The following is an 18,578-nucleotide window of genomic DNA, read 5'->3' on the forward strand; positions in this document are numbered from 1 at the left end:
GACGTTGTATGTAGACGGATCATGCATGAGAGCAAGTACAGGAGATTTAGTGGCCGCGTATGCAGTCACAACAGACACTGAAGTTATTGAAACAAATTGTATAGATACTTTGTCAGCCCAAGCAGCAGAACTCATTGCTCTAACGCAAGCCTGTATTCAAGCCACAAATAAGAAAGTTAATGTATACACTGACTCACGTTATGCATTCGGAGTTGTACACGACTTCGGCGTGCTGTGGCGAGAGAGAGGTTATTTAACGTCCCATGGTGCCCACATTCAGCACGGACCCCTCATTCATGCTTTGTTAGACGCAATACATCTACCCACTGCTATATCGATTATGAAATGTAAAGCACACACGAAGGTTACTGATACCATTTCTCAAGGCAATGATTTAGCTGACAGAACAGCTAAACAGACTGCTCAGAATCGCACATTAGACATGACAAAGCCAATAGTTCAGACACCAACACAGTGTATGACAATTAAGGATCCCGCACTTGATGTAATTGACATACAGACACATGCCACAGCAGAAGAAATAAAGAAGTGGACTGAACTAGGAGGGATCCAGACAGATCAAGGGTGGATGACAAAGGAGAAATCTGTATGGTTTCTCCCTGATTCCATGGTTCAAGCCATTATAGCTACAGTTCACAGTCCAGCACATTTAGGAGAGAAGGCTATGCTAGACAGCATTCAGCACATTTGGTTCAACAAACATTTACGAGCAGCAGCTAAACAAAAAGTTCGTACCTGTATGATATGTTGTCAGTTTAATCCAGGAAAGAGTGTTCCCGTAGAGCAGGGTGGATTTCAGCCTCCTGACCATCCTTTTGAAGTCCTCCAGATGGATTATATTCAGATGGAACGTTGTCGAGGATTCAAATATGTCCTCGTAGTTGTCTGCGCTCTCTCCCGTTGGACAGAGGCGTATCCCGTATCAGATTACACTGCCCCGACTACTGCCAAGCAGCTAGTTCGAGAATTCTTCCCACGGTACGGTTTACCACGTGTTGTATATTCAGATAACGGTCAGCCTTTCTCATCCGAATTAATGAAACATGTCTCACTCTTGTTGGGATATCAGTGGAAATTCCACTGTGTCCGACACCCCGAGGCAGCAGGTCTCGTAGAAAGACATAACCAGACACTGAAAATCAGACTGTCCAAAATATGTAGAGAGAAAGGTGTCGACTGGATAGTAGCATTACCAGTTGCACTCTTTTATATGAGAATGGTAGCACACTCTAGAACAGGGCTATCCCCGTATGAGGTGATCTTTGGTAGACCACCGAATATGTGGGGGACGCCTATACCACGCAAAATAACTGACATTGACTGTAACATGCTGACAGATTACTTGGCTTCCTTGATGTCTGCACTACAATCTTCTCGTTCACAGGTAGCTGCAGCCTTTCCCGACAACACTGAGGCGAAACCCCATGACATTGTTCCGGGTAATCTTGTCTTTGTGAGAAATTTCGACAGGAAAAGTCAATTGGAGCCCAGGTGGAAAGCACCGAAGTTGGTCCTGTTGACCACAAGAACAGCCGTGAAGATCGAGGGACGTAAAGGGTGGATTCATTCAAGTCACGTCAAAAAATTTCATGGACTACCTTCAGATATAGACACTGTGCCCTGCACTCCCTCACAGACTGATTCAAAACTTCCTTTTGTTGAAAAGAATGACTCTCAGTGCTATAAATTAAAGCTTAGGCCCAAACAGTCGAGCAATTTGATTGTTTAAGTCCTCTCCAAGGTGAAGCGGTTGAATTGTCTCCGACATGTATCCCTTGGACCTGAGTAGAGAAAATACCCGAGAAATGTTGAAACGACAGGCGTATTGTAAATCACTGCGTAGCCACTGTATTGTGACTTTATTAATTTTGTTTTTCTTGAGTTTTTTAATAGTTACTGCAAGTATATTGTTGCATATGTATTATCCTGATTCTAAACGTGTTTTCAATATAACTGATGAACACTCTTTTAGTGACCTACCGCCACATGAGTTGTCCTATAGACTTGCGCTGCGTAATAACACATTCATTAGTATGTTACATCATTCCCATCAGACTAGTAATGCCACCAATTGTTGGGTGTGTGGCCGACTCCCTCCCTATCAGAATAACAAAGGAGTTCTGCCTTTCTTTCCACATCCGTTCACACACAATGGCTCCTGTGGAGCATGGTTTAGTTTATTAAATTCCATAGACCCAGACACAGCAGTTTATCAACAACATTGGATATGGGGAAATCTGAATCTAGTTTTATTCAAAGTCTGTCACCCTAATAAGGAGGGTCACCCCAGTAGAACAGGAACTGATTTAGAAAATGAAGTGTATAAATTAGGTAATTTTACGCCTAATCTTATGATTTTGAATGTCAAATCCGAAGTTGAACTAATTCTGCCCACTATGTCAGTATTTCCAGTTAAGGGTGAATTATGTGTAAGAAAAGTTGGTTCCATACACATGGGCCATAGCCAATGCGTTACTACAGTAGAATATAGTGATCAAGGTAAATCTTCATTTAGAGCTTCTCGCCATTCTTACTTTATATGTGGTCAGACGGCATATATGCGTCTGCCTCTAGATTGGGATGGTACCTGTTACATAGCATTCCTTTTGCCACCTGTTTTCCTAGCTCCCCCTGATTATTATCGAAATGTTCATTTAGTACACAATAGAGAGCAAAGAGATCTCCCAGTTGTCGATTATACTGAAACAGCATGGGACAAGTATGTAGATTTCAATAAAGGTATCTTTCCCTATATAGGTACAATATCAAATAGTAAGCTGATACGCAGACTCACCAAGACTCTTGAAGCTGTAGTAAACGAGACTATAGCCGCCCTAGGCAATCTGACAGAGGAACAATCAGTGATGAGAATTGTTGTTCTCCAGAATCGTCTTGTCCTTGACGTCATCCTGGCCGATAGGGGCGGAGCTTGCAGGGTCATCGGATCCAGCTGCTGCATATTCATACCAGAAAATTCGCCATCTGTATATAAAGCTATAACACGCCTTCATAAGATTGTAAGCCAGATACACGAGAATCCAGGCACTTGGACGTGGTCCGGGTGGTTTTGGAGTGTGATATCAGCCTGGGGATGGAGAGTTCTATCCTTCCTAGGTATTGGCCTTCTTATGCTCTTCAGTTGTTGTTTATGCCTACAATGTGGACCAGCGATTTGTGGTCTGTGTGCCACATCGTGTATTCCACATCAAGGTTTTCGTTCAAAATACCGGAAGAAGAAGGAAGAAGAAATGATGCTCCATGAGCAAATCAATGGAATGATGAAGATTGATGTCTCGTGAAGGGCAAGAAGGGGACAAGGAGGGAATGTGGAAATGTGGATTTTCCTGATCAGTTATGTCCCCTATCTTGGACCCCAACGGTTCTATATGCATGTTACAAGTACATGTATGTTCCCTCCAGTTCCAGTTTCTAAGACGCAAACATATGTGTGTCTACCGTTGACATGTTCTCTGTCAGATCCGCCATCACAGGGTTGGATATTCGATTCCTAAGTATGAAAAGCCACCGACTTTATATGGCTAAGTTACTCCATTTTTACAGTTCAGGCAAGTAGGCCCGATTCTGTCCTCAAAGCCTTTCCCTGCTCTCTGTCTTTGACAGCTTCAGCTTGAGCTCGCATCTGTATCCATGAACTTTGTCCTACTCCCTGTGCAGCTAACGGTGACTGCCTCGGCCAGTTTTCGCCTGTCTGCCAAGAAGTTGTATTTCACCTTCGAATTATCTATTTTACTCTTCAGCCGATGCATTCCTGTCCAGTGATTTAGGTAAACATTTCCTTTAGCTCACAAGCAAAGGACTCAGCCTTTCCGTCCTCCTGCAAGTGATTCATAGCCCTGTTGCCATGGAAAGTTTTCTATCCCTCGCATCTCATATAGACACTTAGACGCTTGTACACGCACACAGTCAGTATAGAATAGATTCTGTCCGAGAGTTCTTCCTTGTGGATAACATAGTTCTTTAAACATAGGATGTTAGATATGATTTGGGATTAGGTTGACTTGACCCCAGACTTCTCGTCTCCACATGTAGAGCTAAATGTCAAGTCCCCTTCACCCCCTAGTTGCACGTCAATTACACGTCATGCTGCCGCGCGCGCATCTATGCCAAGTATTATCTTATAGATCCACCTATGTCTGATAATTCTAACCAATCATGTTTCTTTTATTCCTTATTACGCCTAGTTTCGATTATGTCACTGTTTTGTCACTTTTCTTATCAAATGTTACGCCTTCTACATTCGTTTCATTGTAATGCACTTATTATAAAAATACATGTCTGTTAATGAATTATTGTACTTCACTTCCTGAACCCTCGTGGTGACGGAACCTGAAGGCCGCGACTCGAGTCGGCCATTTTGAATGGAATAAAGCCCATTAGAAAACCTCTTATACCACGGATTCTGCCTCTTGTTATTTTGAGCTATTTACTTTATTTTAAGATTCCGTATGAAATTCAGTCCGGTATTTTTATTTACCACAAAAGGGGGAGCGAATTTTTGGAGGAAGAAGCAGAGTCTTAGCACACACCCATGTGCTTGCCATGTATAGTCATGCACAGTATTTACAAGCGAGTGGGGTTTTCAGGTTTCAGTCTGTAATGCAAATACATTCAGCATCACTAAGGCTGGTTGCCCTTGCTGGAGTGTAGGCAGTCACCGAGAATACACATGGTGGTGGTCTGAAAAAACAGTTTGGACATGTGCATTTAAATAAATCAAAAAAAGTGGTTTCATAATGTGTCAGTCTGTAAAAGTGATTTTCACTTGTAAAAAGTGATTTTCACTTGCCCCGAAAAAAAAAAGAGCAGTAAGTGTACTTTCAAATTGGCAAAGAAATTTCGTTTTGGGACTAATGTGAAATCATGACTCTGTGTGCAGAGAGGAATTATAGGCAGAGATTTATTGCGTATTGCTCTGGTGATTTCACAGTTACATTAGATGGAAAGGGGGAGCGAATTTTTGGGGGAAGAAGCAGAGTCTTAGCACACACCCATGTGCTTGCCATGTATAGTCATGCACAGTATTTACAAGCGAGTGGGGTTTTCAGGTTTCAGTCTGTAATGCAAATACATTCAGCATCACTAAGGCTGGTTGCCCTTGCTGGAGTGTAGGCAGTCACCGAGAATACACATGGTGGTGGTCTGAAAAAACAGTTTGGACATGTGCATTTAAATAAATCAAAAAAAGTGGTTTCATAATGTGTCAGTCTGTAAAAGTGATTTTCACTTGTAAAAAGTGATTTTCACTTGCCCCGAAAAAAAAAGGAGCAGTAAGTGTGCTTTCAAATTGGCAAAGAAATTTAGTTTTGGGACTAATGTGAAAACATGACTCTGTGTGCAGAGAGGAATTATAGGCAGAGATTTATTGCGTATTGCTCTGGTGATTTCACAGTTGCATTAGATGGAAAGGGGGAGCGAATTTTTGGGGGAAGAAGTAGAGTCTTAGCACACACCCATGTGCTTGCCATGTATAGTCATGCACAGTATTTACAAGCGAGTGGGGTTTTCAGGTTTCAGTCTGTAATGCAAATACATTCAGCATCACTAAGGCTGGTTGCCCTTGCTGGAGTGTAGGCAGTCACCGAGAATACACATGGTGGTGGTCTGAAAAAACAGTTTGGACATGTGCATTTAAATAAATCAAAAAAAGTGGTTTCATAATGTGTCAGTCTGTAAAAGTGATTTTCTCTTGCGCCGAAAAAAAAAAGAGCAGTAAGTGTGCTTTCAAATTGGCAAAGAAATTTCGTTTTGGGACTAATGTGAAAACATGACTCTGTGTGCAGAGAGGAATTATAGGCAGAGATTTATTGCGTCTTGCTCTGGTGATTTCACAGTTGCATTAGATGGAAAGGGGGAGCGAATTTTTTGGGGAAGAAGCAGAGTCTTAGCACACACCCATGTGCTTGCCATGTATAGTCATGCACAGTATTTACAAGCGAGTGGGGTTTTCAGGTTTCAGTCTGTAATGCAAATACATTCAGCATCACTAAGGCTGGTTGCCCTTGCTGGAGTGTAGGCAGTCACCGAGAATACACATGGTGGTGGTCTGAAAAAACAGTTTGGACATGTGCATTTAAATAAATCAAAAAAAGTGGTTTCATAATGTGTCAGTCTGTAAAAGTGATTTTCACTTGTAAAAAGTGATTTTCACTTGCCCCGAAAAAAAAAAAGAGCAGTAAGTGTACTTTCAAATTGGCAAAGAAATTTCGTTTTGGGACTAATGTGAAAACATGACTCTGTGTGCAGAGAGGAATTATAGGCAGAGATTTATTGCGTATTGCTCTGGTGATTTCACAGTTACATTAGATGGAAAGGGGGAGCGAATTTTTGGGGGAAGAAGCAGAGTCTTAGCACACACCCATGTGCTTGCCATGTATAGTCATGCACAGTATTTACAAGCGAGTGGGGTTTTCAGGTTTCAGTCTGTAATGCAAATACATTCAGCATCACTAAGGCTGGTTGCCCTTGCTGGAGTGTAGCACTCTGGACATGGGCTTTTTAAAAAATCTGAAAAGTGGTTTCATAATGTGACAGTTTGTAAAAGTGATTTTCACTTGCCCAAAAAAAAGAGCAGTTTGTGTGCATTCAAATTGGCAAAGAAATTTTGTTTTGTGACTATTGTGAAAAGAAATGTAGTAATATATTTAAATAAAATAAAGGATTTTTTTTTTAGTTTTTTTCAGGTATTGCTGAAGAGCAGTGAACAAAATTTAAGATGCCTACAAAATCCAGAGTTCAAAAAACGCTAAAAAAAAAAACTATATTTGAAGACAACTGGAGGACCAAAGTTAGTAGAAGATGCTCATGTTGGGAAAAAGAAAAAATCTTCTGGTAAGCAGAAAAAACAATTTCTTAAAAATATATTCAAAACAAAGAAAAATGTACAAAATGTCTGTACTGGAAAGAATGTTACAAAAGGAAGAGAACAGGAAAAAATTGAGAATTTAGTTAATGCAATATACCTTCTGCAACTGAAAAGATTTACATAAACAGAAAAACAGCGTTTAAAGAGATACGTAGAAAAATGTTTCAGAGAACAGTTATGTCCAATTTGATAAAGGATGTGAAGAAATATAAGCAAAAGGCAAAATATTACAAGAGAAAAAAATAAATTGAAGCCATTGCAGCAAAGGCATTAGAATTAAAAAGGAAACTATTCATATTAATTTTGAATAGGATGCGTACATTAGATAAAATGGTTAATGTACTGAAATCACAAAGCAAAAGCAAAAGAGTAGTGAACAGAACAAACTTTTGTAAAGTGTTTTTAGGAAAGTGGATGCATAGTTCAAGTAGTGAACCTTTTTTTAATGAAGAGAGCTATTTTCAAAGTAATAGTTTGCTGCATGCAGTTGACACCAGAGGTCGTGCTTACGAAGTGAAAAATGGTTGCATAATGGAGAAGGAGATAATGGTTCCAAGAGATGAGGTACAAGTGATGGCAGATGAGGCAATGGGGAGACGTCCTAAAGCCCCAGTGTACACTTGGAATTGTAGTAGTATTTGCACTGTGCGTCAGGATTCTATTGACAAATTTCGAGAGTTTCTTAGAGAATATAGTAATAAAAAGTGTAAAACAGAAGATTAAGGTGCTTCAAAGTCTGGATCCATGCAGAGTGAGAGAGAATACTGGTTTGCAGGGTCATTCTCTGGCTTGTCTATCTAGAAAAGTGTGCAATAGTGTTTTCCATCATTTTAGGATGCTGGCTGTTCATCATACTGAAATGAGAAAGTTTGTGAGACGGTTGTATTTTGCCAAAAGTCCAGCAATAAAGTTAAATGAATTGAATAGGGCTCTGTTCCGAGGAACGGTATCAGATGTAGAGAAGGTTGTTGATGAAATTCAGTTTTGTTACTTTGGTCCTGAACAAAACAGTGCAGAGAAGGACACAGTAAATGAGGAAGAAGTGGAAGAGAATGTAGAACCTTCTGTAAGTAAGACATTTAATGATCACATAACAAAATTTGCAATAGTCTCTAATGAAAGACCAAATGTTACTTGTATTTGTTGCCGCAGAACTCATTATAGAAAACAAACTAGGAATGTTGATCTCTACAGAAAGAGTGAAAATGAAGATAATTATAAGTGGAAGGATTTTGCCACATATATATTTCTAGAAAATTGTTTTGAATTGGGTGAAGATCAGCGTATTTGTAAATACTGTTACAACAAGTTAGAGGAAAATAGAATGCCGACCAGAGCTGTACATAATAATTTAGAATTGGATGCTATTCCTGCTGAACTTTCTGAATTAAATACATATGAGTCTATACTCATTCAATGTGTTCATCCGTTCCAGACCATAGTACGTATGGAGCCCAAAACTGGTAAATTACCTCCTTCAGATTTACTGAGAGGTTTAAAAGGTAGAGTGGTGTATTTGCCCTTGGATTTAAAAAAAAATATGGAAACTATTGATGCGGATACTTTGGAAACTGAACCATTAATTATTCTGGTTAATGGTGTACCTACAAAGAATAAGAAGATTTGGCAGGAGCTGGTAGATGTGCGGAAAGTACAAAGAGCAAATTTGTATTTGAAAAAAAATAACAAATGGTATGAATCAATTTATATAGAAGAAGAAGAAGAAGAAGAAGATTTTCAAGAAGACACAGAAACACCAACTGGACAAATTGAAAAAGTGGACAAGTCAAAGGAAGAAGAAATTTATGAACATTTTAGCATACATCCTCTTCATTCGAAAGAAGTTATGGGAGACAATATTGATCTCTTTCAGATGAAGAAAGCAAAAGGAACTCCTGTGAGTGTATGGGAGGAGAGCTTGGAAGCTCGATGTTTTCCTCAGCTGTTTCCTAAAGGAAAAGGAGGACGATACGATGAACGTCCAGAACAGATTCCAGCTTCAGAGTATCGGACTACAAGACTATATGCTGAAGATCCCAGATTTCGACAAAGTATTCCTTATTTGTTCCATCTTTTATTTGAAAGCGACTTGTCTGCACTGTCTTATGCAGTAAATCACATTTTAAAAAGTGGAGTACATTTACAAAATGTGTCTGCTAAGGATTTTATGGAGAAAGTGCAGCACCGAGATGATCATTTGGAAACACAACTGATCAATCTGATGGCTTGTCAGCGTGGGACAAATGAATATTGGTACCGACGCCATGGTGAACTAAAATGCATGTTACGGAATTTAGGAACACCAACATGGTTCCTTACCCTAAGCTGTGCCGAGTACGCTTGGGATGATTTACTGGATTTTCTACGAGAGGCCAATTCAAACATTAAAAACATCGAATACAAGACAGCAGGAGAACTGTGCTCATTGGATCCGGTTAATGTTTGCAGATATTTCAATCATAGATTTGAGGCTATGATGTCCTTCATCTGCAATAAAAAAAATCCACCCCTTGGAGAAGTAGTGGATTTCTTTTGGAGAAAAGAGTACCAGGCAAGAGGTGCTCCTCATATTCATATGCTGTTGTGGATCAAGGATGCCCCAAAGTTTGGAACAGATGCTGATGAAGCAGTGTTATCTTACATTCAAGAATATGCAACATGTGCTATACCAAAAAGCACAGAAGAGAACAAGTTAAAGGAGCAAGTTTTACGTTTCCAAAGTCATCGGTGTGGAAAATACTGTCGACGGAAATACAAGAGCAAAGAAAAATACTACACTAAATGTCGATTTGGATTTCCTAGACCTGTTCTTTCAAATGGAAGAGTAAACAGTTTTATGTCAGCTGTGAGACATACTATCACAAGAAAATCACCTAAGAATACCTACAACCTTAAAAGAAAAGAAGAATCAAAAAATATAAATGACTACAACCCAGTCATTTTATCCATGTGGAACGCTAACATGGATATACAGTATGTAGCTGACAATTCCATTGCTGTTGCCCGATATGTAACGTCTTACATTACGAAATCAGAAAAAACAGAATTGAAGGAAATGTGGGAAGAGATTTCTCACGAGAAGACTGTCAGTAAGAAGCTGTACAGTTTCAGTTTGAAGATGTTATCGCATCGAGAAATTGGATCCTACGAATGTTCAGATAGGTTATCTTCTGCAAGTCTCTACTCGAAGTCAAGAAGAATAATTTGGGCAAGTTTAGGCCTTGCAGCAATGAGAAATCGGGTACTGAAATCTGTAGGAGAAATTGAATATTTGGTCGAGAATGACCCAGAAAGTACAGATATATTGAAAACAAACATGTTGGACACATATTATCCCAAGAGAAGTCAACATCTGGAGAACATGTGTCTCTATGAAGTGCTGCAGAACTACATTTATTCAAGGAAAGCCACAGAAGACATCAATAATGGAAAATATAAAGTCGTTGGTGAAGAAGGATGTTTGGTGAAGCAAACAAAAGGAAGTTTGATAAATCACCGGAAGCTGAGTTGCGACACTACTGACAAGAAAGAATTTTACTACTTGGCTCTTTTACAGTTGTTTAAACCATGGCGCACAGAGGATGAACTACTGGGAGAATTTCAAAGCTATGAAGATTCATTTAATGCTTGCAAAGACAGCATACAATGCAATACATTCACAACTTATCTGCAAATGTTAAATGAAGAAATTGAACAGGAAACTACAATTGCAGCAGAAATAGCTAGAGACAGTTCTCAGGACAGCCAAAGTTCAGGAACACACAGTCAAGATCCCCTAGGACAACCAATCATTGAAAATGAAGCATCAATAGCCATGAATGAAGTGGAAACGGCTATGAATCAAGCTCAAGAAGAATTTATAGACTTAGAAAATTTGGAAAGACAACTGAATCAAGAGCAGCAACAAATTTATGAAGAGATCAAAAACAAAATTGATCATGGATTTCTACATGAAAAAAAAGAGTGCTCATGCACATCATTTCATCCAATCAGGATGTATGTAAGCGGACAAGCTGGAACTGGAAAAAGTTTCCTAATAAAAGTCATCAGAAGCTACCTACAGCAAAAAACGGATTCTACTTTGTCTTGTGTGGTTACTGCTCCAACTGGGTTAGCAGCATATAACATAAAAGGAATCACCTTACATCGTTTGCTAATGTTACCAGTGGAGCATGAGAACAAAATACAATTCAACAAGCTAACTGGAGAAGCATCCTTGGAAGTTTCAAGAGTATTGAAGAAGATGCAAGTTCTCATTATTGATGAGGTGAGCATGGTATCAAACCTAATGCTTGCCTTTGTGCATTTAAGAATGCAGCAAATTTTGAAGACAGACTATGACATGTTATTTGGTGGAAAACACGTCATAGTTTTTGGAGATCTTTTGCAACTTACTCCAGTTAAAGGACAACCAGTGTTTAATACTGTGACACATGAAGACACGAAGAAGTCATTGGGAAGCATCGGAAATACAAATATTTGGTCCTTCTTTGAGTACAAGGAACTTACTACTAATATGAGGCAAGCAAACGATGAAGAATATGGAAGTATTCTGAAAGATATCAGGATTGGACTACTGACAGAAGTTGGCAAAAAAGCATTACAGAGTCGGCTGCTACATAATTTATTTCCAAAGGAAGAAATAGTTGCAGAGAAGATATACAAGAACATTGCAGAAAACAAAAGTGTCATCTGCTTAATGCCAACTCTACGTGAATGCTCAATATTCAATGAGGAGCTTTTGAAATTGGAAAAGGAAGAGATCAGGAAATTGGAAGCAGTGGACAAAATTGAGGATGGAAGAATTACTGTCACAGTAACAGGCAAACTGAAAAATAAATTGGACTCACTAGAGAAGAACATCTCCAAAACAGCTGGATTAGAAAAAAATCTATATGTTTGCATGAACTGTAGAGTGTTTTTAAGGAGAAATTTGGATGTTGAGAAAGGTTTAGTTAATGGAGCGATGGGAAGAGTTGTGGGTTTTATTAATTACCAGAAAAAAGAAGGAGTTGAATGTTTAAAAATAAAATTTGATCAGATAGATGAAGTTAAAGATATTTGTCGTTGTACAGTTCGTTTTATGCTTGTGAAAAACTTATATGTACGTAGGAAGCAGTTTCCGTTTTCTCTAGCATATGCTGTAACTATTCACAAGTCTCAAGGATTGACTGTAGATTGTGCATTTGTGAACATTGGTTCAACTGTGTTCAAAGAAGGTATGGCATATGTTGCTTTGTCACGAGTCAAAACATTATCAGGTTTATTCATGATAGACTTTGATGAGTCAAAAGTTAGTGCTGATACAAACTGTGTAAAGGAGTATAATAGATTAAGAAGAAGCTATGCTCCTCATTTAGGTCAGTATCCTGTGTTGGAGAAACGTGTAGTTTCTCGTAAAAGAAAAAATGAGAATATCTGTAGTGAAGATGTAGAGAAGAGGAAAAAAAAGAGGAGTGATGTAATTGCAAGCAAAAAGAAAAAGGAAAATGAAGAACAGGTTGTAGGATGTCATTTTGAAAATAGCTCTGGTGTCAACTGCTACGCAAATGTAGTGCTGAATGTTGCATTTTATCTGGAAAGTTTGCAAGAGCAGATAATAGTAAATCAGGGAAAAAGATTCTGTTCAGAGCTGAGTCTCCTTTTTCAAAAGCTGAGTAAAGATAAAACTCAAATAGAAAGTGCTACTGACATTAGAAAACTTTTAGATGTATGTTCAGGACGAACACAGTTTTCTCAAAATGAACAGCAAGATGCACATGAATTTTCGATGTATTTTCTTCAGGTAGTGGAAGAAGAAGGAGTTCCCATTGACATTTTTTTTGGTCTCTCTTATAAATGGGAACATAGTTGTGATAATTGTTATAATATATGTGGCTCTATTGTTGATAATGAAAGGTTTATTTATTTGACATTGCCAGAGAGTAAAACAGTCACTTTTGCAAAATTAGTTAAAGATGCTAATCATAGCATGAAATGTGGTGAGTGTAATTCTGACATGTTTTCAACATTAATTTTAAAGGAATACGGACAGTATGTAATTTTAATGATGCAACGATGTAGAGCTGATGGTTCAAAATTGGATACTTTAATAAAGAAGTTTACAGGACAGCAATTATCAATTTCAGGAAAAACTTTTGTAACTGTTGCAATAATTTTCCATGATGGACCTACTGTTACTTCTGGACATTACACAGTTTATCTTAAATGTGAAAAAGGCTGGACACTGTGTAATGATTCCCAATTGATTTTCAAACAACGTTTGCCTTTTGATTTAGCAAATTCCTATCTAATCTTCCTGAAACCTAAATTTTAGAGAGACTTGGCAAGATCTGGACAAAACAATTTTACCATTTTACTGGATTACCATTGCAATTTTGTAAAAAAAAGATTTTTTAAATTATCATTTGGCCTAATGGAAAGATAACCAATTGTAATGTGGACTTTTTTAATTTTTAATGAAACTTTGAAAAACCATTAATTTAGAGATTATCGGTAACTTCTGCACATTTTAAATTTTGGAATGTTATTGGACTGCCATTGGAAATTTTTTCAAAAATGTTTTAAAAAATTACTATTTGGCCATGTGGAAAAGTAACCAATTCTATTGTGGACTTAATAAATTATTCAAAAAATTTTCGTGAACCAAAATGTTACAGAGAATCGGTGAGATCTGGACAAATTAAACTTTAGAATTTTATTGGATTACCGTTGGAAATTTATTCCAAAAAAAAATTTTAAATTACTATTTGGTCTAAAGGAAATGAAATCAGATGTATTTTGGAGTTATTTGAGATATAATATTGTGATTATACTTCTGAAACAAACATATCAGACGGTATTTTAAAGAAATAACTATTGGTATTAGATGATATTTTTTTACAATATTATGCATTTCTATAATGTTAAGTTTAAGTAAAAAAAGAATCAGGGCATTTTTAATACAATCTTTGTGATTGGTATTTTTTTTTGCCCGCTGTAAAATGATGAATGCAATTGCTTTCACAATTTATAGTGAAATGCAATATATTCTGAAAACAGCAAAAATAAGGCAAAAATATTTTTTGGAAAAAAATGTAAATATGTGTACTGTATTATAAAATGTTTTAAAAATATTAATACTTTTTTCTTTTTTTCCAGATAGATATAGAAAATTTTCGAAAACTACAAACATTTTTAAAACTATTTTTTAAAAAAACAAATGAATAAATATTTTTTCAGTGAGTATGGTAAGTCAATAATAATAATTGTAGTCTCTCAAGGACAATGTAATGTGATAAATGATTTTTAGTGTTTTTTTTAAAAAAAAAAAAAAAGTACGCGCACCGTACGCGTACGGTAAAAAAAAAATAAAAAAAAGTTTTTAAAAACATATGTAAAAAAAAGATGAAAGATAAGGTTGGCTCTTAAAAGAACCGTTGTGTTCATGCAGGGACAGAGGAAAGGAAGCATGGGAAAATTATTCAAAGCGACAAATGTGCTGATCTATTTTGTTGTTCACTAGGGAAACACTGGTCTCCCTATGGCAAATTAGATCTTTACAAAATGTGCAATGAATATCAACCTTCCGAAATCGAGGGTTCATTTCCAGAGGGCCAGCAAAAGGAGATTCTCCCCCCACAGATGAAGGGCTCACCTGACCTGCAGAAGAAGGAGTCAGCCCTGCAGATGATGGTCCAGGCTGAGCTACTGTGGATGTACTGGCTCGTCTTTCTGAAGAGTTACCTCCAAAAAGATGACCATGTGTCCTTCTGTGTACATCCTGGAGGTGTCTCTTCATGGTGTGATTCCCAAAGGAATACTTCCTGTTAGGATTACCTCTAGAAAGTACACGCTTACACAGCTTACAAGTCACTAAGGGTGCATTTACCTTTTGCTGGCCTTCAGGAAAAGTAAAATAATCCCATACATAAGAGGGCTTTTGTTTCCTCGATCTCTGCCTCAAGACAGTGCTGCTAGTGCTAGCCTCACTCTCAGAAGAGCTCTGCTGTTCTGCCATCGTATCCCAAAGACAAACCAGCTCCTTCTCCCAAGGGATCACAAGCAGAAATGAGGGGAATGGGTGTGGTGTAGGAGAGTTCTAGAACTGAAAGTAGTTTCAACCAATCAAAAGTTGTGTTTCATGATCACATGACCTACCGTACGCTTACGGTACGCTTACGGTACGCTTACGGCAAAAAGTACGCATGCGCGTAAAAAAGACACGCGCTTGCGCGCATGCGCATAACAGTCACTACCCGACACTTCCGCGTAACGTGCTTGTAGCGTAAGCGCGCACGCGTCCCACGCGCAGTACGCGCGGCTACGCAAAGTGCGTAACTATACGCAAGCAGCGTAGATAGATTACGGACGTTGCGTAAACCGTACGCTTACCGTGAGCTTACGGTACGCGTACTAAAAAAATATTTTTTTTTAAAAAAAAGTACTGCAAATAAATTTTACATGTTTATTTTAAAAAATATATTTAAAAAAACATATTAAAGAATTTTAAAAATGTAATCATAGTCTTTATAAAAGGTAAGATAATTAAATTAAAAATATGTTAGAAAAAAAAAAAAAAAAAAAAAATTAGCATTTAAAAAACCTTGCAAATTCACTGAAAAAACCATGGGTTTCACACACGTTATAGTTAGGAATTAGCATTTAAAAAACCTTAGAAATTCAGTGAAAAAACCATAGGTTTCACACACGTTATAGTTAGGAATTAGCATTTAAAAAACCTTAGAAATTCAGTGAAAAAACCATAGGTTTCACACATGTTATAGTTAGCTGGACATTTTACTCGTAAAAAACCAATGAAATTGCCCCGTTATAGTTAGTTCAGCTAACTATAACTCGCGCGCCCGCAATGCACTGCTGATGACGTCACATATTACATCACTCATGACATGGTCAGTGACATCACTCATGACATCACTGATGACATCTCAAATGACATCACTGATGACATCACTGATGACATCATCCTTGTGATAGAGTGGCAGACCTCCTCTCACCCTAATATAACCTTTGACACACACATTCAAAAATAGAGACTAAAATTTTCAAAACAATGGACATACCAATACCAGTTACAACAACCTCTTCAGTAATTCTAAGATCCACATACACATCCACTCATTCACCAACAGTCCAATACAGTCACTCATACATGTACTCACTCATCATATGTACTCATACACCTATACATCCTGTTACACAATGCCACTCATCCATAGAGTTACTCACACACATAGTCACTCGTGCTAATAAAGAATCAAACATACATTTACTTGCATATACAGTTATACACACACCACCATACTTACTTCTACGGAAACTTACACATACTTAGTCTTTTAAACAATCACTTATAGAAACACATACTTATTCATACAGGAACTCTTCCAATCTCTCACCCTTGCATATACTCACATATATACACCAATAGTCACATATACTAGTTTTAAACATATGTAGTTACTCATAAAGACACTATTGAGACAGTCATTCACTCACTAACACACCCATACACACACTCATCCACCCATGCAGTCCTGCACACATGGTCTGTTCAACACATACAAACAGTGAGTCACTCATTCATGCACCTATGCACTACGTAATACCCCCCACCGAACCATGCAGACACTCAGACTGATACTCAAAAAACCAACTAATAACCTATATAGACACCCATGTAGCTACTCACCAACCCATGCAGCCACTTATACACAAAGTGAGAGACTGATACAGATATATACATATTTAAACATTACTCACTAAAACATGTATTCACTATGATACACTTAATCAGTCAGTTAAACAATCAATTTTTCAAAAACAAATCATCCATTTAGACACTTATATACCCATTTATTCTTCCATCGACCTTGAGATATACATATATAAAACATATTTAATTTTCAGAAAAACCCACATTCACTGGATGATGTCATCAGTGATGTCATCAGTGATGTCATTTGAGATGTCATCAGTGATGTCATGAGTGATGTCACTGACCATGTCATGAGTGATGTAATATGTGACGTCATCAGCAGTGCATTGCGGGCGCGCGAGTTATAGTTAGCTGAACTAACTATAACGGGGCAATTTCATTGGTTTTTTACGAGTAAAATGTCCAGCTAACTATAACATGTGTGAAACCTATGGTTTTTTCACTGAATTTCTAAGGTTTTTTAAATGCTAATTCCTAACTATAACGTGTGTGAAACCTATGGTTTTTTCACTGAATTTCTAAGGTTTTTTAAATGCTAATTCCTAACTATAACGTGTGTGAAACCCATGGTTTTTTCAGTGAATATATATATATATATATTATCTACTGGCGGTCGCCAGTAGATAGTTATAGTTACAACCTAGTTTCCATAGGAAATCTCAAAATTCTATTTTGAATAACTTTGGCGCCGGTTGACGAATCCTCGCGAAATTTTCAAAACAAATGGGGCGCTCCGTTCAGCTCCTACCCTGAAAGTCTCGGGGTGATTCGTCAAGTGGGGGCCGAGAAAAAGGGGGGTCCCAAAACGAGTTTTCCCCATGCATTCTTCCATAGGACATATAGTTGCAGCTACAGCCCGAACGGCTGAACAGAATTACGTGAAATTTGGCAGAGAGGTAGCCATAAGGCCAAGGAAGTGCCTTTTGCAGGTCTGGTGTAAATCTGTTCAGTATTTTCTGAGAAAATAGCATTTAAAAGCATATCAATATCTATACGCGCGCACCGTGCGCGCACAGTGCGCGCACCCTGCCGTGCGCGAGCACGGTGAAAAACCTGAAAAAAAAATAAATTAATAAATACATAACTTAGCATTTAAAAAACCGTACAAATTCACTGAAAAAACCATAGGTTTCACACACGTTATAGTTACGAATTAGCATTTAAAAAACCTTGCAAATTCACTTTAAAAAACATAGGTTTCACACATGTTATAGTTAGCTGGACATTTCACTCGTAAAAAACCAATGAAATTCCCCCGTTATAGTTAGTGCAGGCAACTATAACTCACGCGACCGCAATCCTCTGCTGATGACGTCAGATATTACATCACTGATGACATATGTGTCTTTATGAAAAATAAATATTTGTAATATATGTATAGCTAAAGATTAATGGAAGAAGACATGGGTAAATAAGTGTCTAAATACAGTGATGTAATATCTGACGTCATCAGCAGAGGATTGCGGTCGCGTGAGTTATAGTTGCCTGCACTAACTATAACGGGGGAATTTCATTGGTTTTTTACGAGTGAAATGTCCAGCTGACTATAACATGTGTGAAACCTATGGTTTTTTAAGTGAATATATATATATATATATTACCTACTGGCGGTCGCCAGTAGGTAGTTATAGTTAGGACCACGTTTCCATAGGAAAACCTCAACATTCTATTTTGAATAACTTTGGCGCCGGTCGACGAATCCTCGCGAATTTCTCAAAATAGGTGGGGCGCTACGCTCCGCTCCTACCCTGAAAGTCTCGGGGGGATCCGTCAAGCGGGGGCTGAGATAAAAGGGGGGTCCCAAAACGCGTTTTTCCCATGCATTTTTCCATAGGACCTTTAGACAGGGCTACAGCCCGAACGGCTGAACAGAATTACTAGAAATTTGGCAGAGAGGTAGTCCGTAGGTCAAGGAAGTGCCTTTTGTAGGTTTGGTGTAAATCAGTTCAGTTGATT

Source organism: Triturus cristatus, chromosome 1_1 (assembly GCF_964204655.1).
Source record: "Triturus cristatus chromosome 1_1, aTriCri1.1, whole genome shotgun sequence".
Classification (NCBI taxonomy): domain Eukaryota; kingdom Metazoa; phylum Chordata; class Amphibia; order Caudata; family Salamandridae; genus Triturus; species Triturus cristatus.